The following is a 7,263-nucleotide window of genomic DNA, read 5'->3' on the forward strand; positions in this document are numbered from 1 at the left end:
CTCTCCCATCAAGATTATTTCAAAATCTGACCAGATCTCACCATTGCACTGTTTCCAAATTTACTCCATAGCAGTCTGTTCTCGACAAAAGGGTATCTAGTTATCCTTTTGTAAGAGTACAACTCTGATGACAAATTATAAAGTTAATTTTGAAGAATGGGAGGAATGAGGACAGTTTAGCTGTGACATCATCCAGATAATTTCCAGGCTGTCTTAGAAAACTTTCCTCCCTATTTCTTGCAAAGTTGATGTGTCTGCTTTTTTGCAGCGGGAAGAGAACTTGTAGTAAGAATGTGCCAAGAACTGCACTCATAACATGTCTGTAATTTTATTGCTAGAAGAATATAATAACGGTGGTTTCCAAGGAAATGGATGCTATTTTTTGAAATACATAAAAATTTTAAGAATTACCAAAAATGAAGCAGATAAACGCTAATAATCAAGAAACTGACGTTATTAAAAAATGTCCTCAGAAAGTTTCTATAAAGTGATACACATTTGGCCAGTTTTTTCAAGGAATTGATAATTATGCTGTTTGAACTGTTACAGAATATAGGAAAAGAAAGGGGGGAGCAGGGAAGGAAATACCCTAATTCATTCAAAATTTGCTACCCAAACTTGGAGAGACTATTGCAAAACTAAAAAGCCAACTGGAGACCATTCTTACAAATAAAATACATACTAAAGTATTAATAAAGTCCAGTAATAAATTAAAAATATAATGCATTCTTATACATACATGGATTTTTTTATAGGTGGAAAGAAAAAAAACATGTTGCAAAGATGTATGTGATACAATTCAAAGTTTTTAAAAGATTTATTTATGCATACAAGAGCTGAGGTACAGGCCAGAAGTGCGGCGGGTGAGAGGATTCACCAGAGACAGTGGGGAACAGAACAGGCAGGCTGACTGAAATACACTGCTCAGGGGAGCAGTGGGCGAGTCAGGAGAGGTCTCCTGCGCCATGTGGGCCACCTCCCTGGCTGGGGATTGAACCAGTGCTGCAGGGGCTGTGGACAGCGTCACAGTGCTGCGTCCTAACCCCTTGTACCACCAGGGAGGCCCCAATTCAAAATCTTTAAAACACGAAATGTCGAGAATGAAATCATTAACTTGATGAATATGCTTAGAGAAAGAGCAGAATCATTGTTTTTAATGATGAAACATCGGAGCACAGTAATACCCAGTAACAGTGTAATTCCATGATACTGTAGATGGGATAAAAGTTGGGTAAAATAAGGGGTTGTGAAGTTAATGAAATAGCTAGGGTGAAAATCAGTGATTAGGAAGCAGTCACCAGTTGCATTACACCAGAATTCATGTTATTGTTAGGTTTGTCTATATTCTCATTAAGGTTTAGAACAAGTAAAGAATGTCAGCTGCCACTTCAATTCTGCAACATTGGACTCTACTGGGAATCGAAGTGACAGCATTATTTATAAGGTATAAGATAATATACATAGAAATGGAATACAGAAACTGAAAATCTTAGAGAATCCAGGGAGCTGGAAAAGTTCATGATAAATAAGCAAAGATTGCTCATTCACTGAATTTCTGATTAGTATACACAACACACCCACTCACATGAGAAAATGCTATGGCTATAAACTACCCAGGTATAAATAAGAATATGCAAGATACATGTAAATAAAACTAACATTTGCTGAAGGACAAAAAGATGAATGAGAAAAGACTGGATGAGAATACTCAATGTTGTAATGATAACTCATTTTTTCCTATAAATTCAGTGTTAAGAAATTCAGTTTAGTTTTTTAAAGAAATTGCCCTGATAAAAGATTTGGAAATATAAATTCCTAAGAGGCACAGTATAAGAAGTGGTATTGATGAAGGACTAGATGGATCATCAAAACAAGCTTTACAAGATGCAAAATTTTAGTATATGCTATAGATAGCATCTTATGTCGGCGAGTGAAATAGACAGTTTTTTAGTCTAAGTAACTATCCATTTGGGGATAAAAGATCTCTTAAGTCATTTAACATTTCATTTTATTAATAAGAAATTAATTCAGATGAGGAACGCAAAACAAACTCAAAAGCCATTAACGGGAAATGTCAGATCTGCTACATACATAAAGGTTCAAAACTTGGGGCCTCCCTGGTGGCGCAAGGGTTAGGACACAACCTATGAAGCTATCTGCAACCACTGCAGCACGAATTTGATTCCAGGCCAGCCAGGGAACAACCCACATGGTGCAGCAGACCTCTCCTGTCTCGCCCGCTGCTCCCCTCAGCAGTGTATTTCAGTCAGTCTGCCTGTTCTGTTCTGTCTCTGGTGAATCCTCTCCCCCCACCCCCTAAACCCTGTGCCTCTGGCCTGTGCCCCAGCTCCTGCATGCATGCATAAATCTTAAAAAAAAAAAAAAAGGTTCAAAACTTCGGACCTAAAATACTACAGATTTAAAAGGTAGATTAGGAAAAAATACTTAAAACTTAACATAGTGTAAAAGGTTAATATTCTTAGCACAAATTAGTCAGATCAAAAACAAATGGGAGGGGGCCTCCCCTGGTGGCGCAGCGGTTGAGCACTGGGCTGCAAAGCTTCCTGCAGCCTCTGCAGCGCCAGTTCGATCCCCGGCTGCTGGGGAGGGTCCCACATGGCGCGCAGACCTCTCCTGCCGCCCGCTGCTCCCCTCAGCAGTGTATTTCATCACTCTGCCTGTTCTGCTCCCCACTCTGGCTCTGGTGAATTCTCTCACCCTCCCGTGCTTCCGACTGTACCCCAGTGCTTGTATAAATAAATAAATAAATAAATAAATAAATAAATAAACAGATAAATAAATAATAAATCTTAAAAAAAAAACAAAAACAAATGGGAGGGCCTCCCCAGTGGTGCAGCGGTTGAGCGCTGGGTTGCGAAGCTCCCCGCGGCCTCTGCAGCGCCAGTTCGATCCCCGGCTGCTCCCCGGCCACTGGAGAAGGGTCCCACATGGCGCGCAGACCTCTCCTGCCACCCGCTGCTCCCCTCAGCAGTGTACTTCAGTCCTTCTGCCTGCTCTGCTCCTTGCTCTGGCTCTGGTGAATTCTCTCACCGTCCCGCGCTTCTGACTGTACCCAGTGCATGTATAAACAAAACAAACAAACAAATAAATAAATAAAACATGCCTCTATAAAAAACAAAACAAAACAAAAAACAAATGGGACAAAATATTGTCACTTCATGTGCACAAGGACTGGCAGGAAGATTCCTGCAGACTCATGAGCACACCAAATGCCACTGATTTGGGTAGACAGAACTTACGAGCAGTGAAGAGGTCCCAGTGGCAGGTGCAGAGGGGGCATCCCATCTCTGTGGAGCTTCTTGTGTACCTCAGACTCCACAACAGAGAGGGGTTGTACTGTTTTCAGTTACTTAGAAAGTGGGGTCTTGGGTCCTCCCTGGTGGCGCAAAGAGTTTAGTCTCAGCACTATGAAGCTAGAAGCAGCCACTGCAGCATAAGTTCGATCCCCGGCCAGGGAGCTACCCACATGGTGCAGCAGACCTGTCTCGCCTACTGCTCCCCTCAGCAGTGTATTTCAGTAAATTTGCCCCACGCTGTCTATGGTGAATCCTCTCACCTCCCCCCACACACCTCTGGCCTACATCCCAGCTCTTGTATGCAAAAATAAATCTTAAAAAAAGAAAGTGGGGTCTTGCTGAATCAGAAAATGAGTTTTGTGCTGGGCATTTGTATTTTTATACTTGGGTTAGTTCACTGTTAATGAAGCATTAAACATTTCAGTGCTTCCATTTAAGGGGATGTTAACAAACCTTGGGCATCAGGATGATCGTGCTGTATTCTGGGACATAAAGCACCATTATTGAACAATACTATCTGACTTCAGCTATTTGGCAATAGGAAAAATCCATCTAGCAAATAGGCTATTTATAAGAGAAATACAAATATCCAGTACACATTTGTAAATTACTCACCCTATTTAATAAGGAACATGAAAACTAACCAGGCAGTTCATTTTCACTCATTAAAGTTGAAAAGTGTTGCTCACGAGATATTGTTGGTAAGAAGTATAAACCGGCACATTTTTCAAAGAGGATAGTTTGATTATCTATCAAAACCTAAATATCTTACCCTTTGACCCATTATTCCCTATCTGGGAATGTGTTATGAAGAAGTATTTGCTCATGTCCACAAAGACCTATGTAAAAAGATGTTTATTCTAGCATTGTTTATTAGAGCAATAATTGTAGGACACCCAAATGTTATCCAGAAAGGAATAATTAATACATTTTCTAGTACATTTATTCCATTATGAAATAAAATAAAGCCACCTTTGATTCAGCCCTGCTTAAAATTAAAGGTGAAAATATTGGCCCAACTCCCTGGTGGCACAAGGAGTTAAGACACAACCGCAGTGAAGCAATCCACAGTGGCTACTGCAGCACCATTTTGATCCCTGGCCGGCCAGGGAGCAACCCACATGGCACGGCAGATCTCTCCTGGCTCGCCTGCTGCTCCCCTCAGCAGTGTATTTAGGTCAATTTGCCTGTTCTGTTCCCCACTCTGTCTCTGGTGGATTTTCCCACCCCCCCATGCCTCTGGCCTGTACCCCAGTTCTTGTATGCATAAATAAATAAATCTTTTTAAAAAAAGAAAATACTGGCCCCAAACTAATAATATGAAAATTGCTGAGATAACATTATCTCTGTGCTTTGAGAATTCATAATTTAGTTTTGGTTATTGCTCACGTCAGCAAAAAGAAGGAAGAGGAGTGTCAAAGGAACAAGTTCTGCATAGGCCTTACTTAGTGTTGAATCTGTTGGAATCACAATTTTAGTTTTTCAAACAATTTTACAGGGAGAAAGTCAAGACTGCCAAGTGAATTCCTCCCATTTACATAGTAGTGAAGTCATACAATCTACAGTCCTACAATAAGTAGATTCTAGCAAATATAATTTCCTGTTACAAGCATAAGTAAGTAATATATTCCCTAATAACAAGCATTCACAGAAACCATAACTTTAAGTATTACACTCCAAAAGAGTTAGCAATAAGTCCTTTGTAAATAATATGTATGTTGGGCCTCCCTGGTGGTGCAAGGGGTTAAGCACTGCACTATGAAGCAAACCGCAGCCTCTGCAGCACGAGTTCGATCCCCGGCCGGCCAGAGAGAAATCCACATGGTGAGGCAGACCTCTCCTGTCTCATCCCTGCTGCTCCCCTCAGCAGTGTATTTCGTCAGTCTGCCTGTTCTGTTGCCCACTCTGTCTCTGGTGAACCCTCTCACCCCCCGCATCTCTGGCCTGTAGCCCAGCTCTTGTATGCATAAGTAAATCTTTTAAAAAAATATATGTATGTCAAGAATATCACAGTAAGAGTTTCAACTAACCAGGAATGCCTTTTAGTGATGACAAGGTACAGAAGTTGAATAGCTCAAAGTTAAACAAGATCGTTATCCCTTGTGAATTCTCTTAAGTCTTAGGGACCTTATGATTTGTGAAATCATCTTCAACCTTCTCCAAAGGGTTGTAAAAATGCAACAAAACCCATTAGTTCAGTGATTTACATTCTTTAAAGCACTAACTCAGCAACCTTTCGTTTGTCTCCAAAGTTTCTCACCAGCTATTATGACCCATCTATTTTTTTTTAATTACTAGTCTTTTCAAAAGACCTACTTTTGGCTTTGTTGTGTTTTTATTTTTTATTTTTTTATATTATAGAGGCATGTTTTATTTATTTATTTTACTTGTTTGTTTGTTTTGCTTATACATGCATTGGGTACAGTCAGAAGCACGGGAGGGTGAGAGAATTCACCAGAGCCAGAGCAAGGAGCAGAGCAGGCAGAAGGACCGAAGTACACTGCTGAGGGGAGCAGCGGGCGGCAGGAGAGGTCTGCACGCCATGTGGGACCCTTCTCCGGTGGCTGGGGAGGAGCCGGGGATCGAACTGGCGCCGCAGAGGCCGTGGGCAGCTTCGCAATCCAGCGCTCAACCGCTGTGCCACTGGGGAGGCCCTGTTGTGTTTTTATTGTACCTTTTATTTCATTGATTTCTTCATTATTCCCTTTTCATTCCTTTAGAGATAATGTGCTGTTTTTAACTAAATACTGAATCGTCAATTTTCTTTCAGCCTTTCTTCTTTCTAATATAAACAATGAAGGCCAATCATTTACCACTTGGAACTTCTATAGCAGAATCAAACAAGATTTTCTTCATTTAGGTGTAATCTACATTTAATAAAACACAAATCTTGAATCTTCAGTTTGATGAATTTTGACTGCTTCATACACCTATATATTCACCAGTCCAAACAAAACCCCTAAAATGCCTTCATACTCCTATATATGTAGTTTTTTGGCATCTGACTTCTTCCACTAAGGACATTTTTGAGGTTCATTCATGCTGTAGCATATGTCCATAGTTTGTTCCTTTTTATTATTGAATAGTATTCCACTTTAAAGATACATCACATTTTTGTTTATCCATTCATCAGTTAATGAACATTTGGATTGTTTCCACTTTTTTGGCTATTGAGAATGATGCTGTTGTGAACGTCATTGTTCAGGTCTCTGTGTGTAGACATCTTTTTTCATATGTCTTGAGTAGAGTCTGAAGAGTGGGATGTAAGGGTGTTTGGTAAGCCTATGTTTAACTTTTCCAACACCGTTTCCAACACTTGGAATTGCCTGTCTTTTTTTTATTATTATTATAGCCATTTTAGTGTTTATGTAGTGGTATGTCTTTGTGGTTTTAATTTGCATTTTCCTGAAGGACATCTGGGTTGTTTGCAGTTATTGCCTGTTGCAGTTAAAGTTGCTAATAAACATTTATGTACAGGTCTTTGTGTGAACGTATGTTTTCAGTTCTCCAGAATAAATGCATACAAGTGCAATTGCTGAGTCGTTGTAGTTAAATGTTTAGTTTTTCAAGAAACTGCCAAATTGGTTTTCCAGAATGGCTGTACTATTTTACATTGCACCAGCAATGTATCTATTTTTTCCATATTCTCACCAGCATTTGGTGTTGTCACTATTTTTTATTTTAGTCATTCTGATAGGTGTGGAGTGATATCTCATTGTGGTTTTAATTTGCATCTCTTATGGCTATTGATAATGAACATCTGTTCATGGGCTTATTTGCCATTTGTATATCCTCTGGGAAATGTCTATTCATGTCTTTTCTTCATTTTGTAATTGGATTATTTGCTTTTAGAATGTTGAGTTTTAAGATACTAATCCTTTGTCGGATATGAGGTTTGCAAATGTTTTCTCCCAATGTAAGCTTGGCATTTTATTCTCTAAATAAG

The sequence above is a fragment of the Talpa europaea genome (genome assembly GCF_964194135.1).
Source record: "Talpa europaea genome assembly, chromosome: X".
In the NCBI taxonomy this organism is placed as follows: Eukaryota; Metazoa; Chordata; class Mammalia; order Eulipotyphla; family Talpidae; genus Talpa; species Talpa europaea.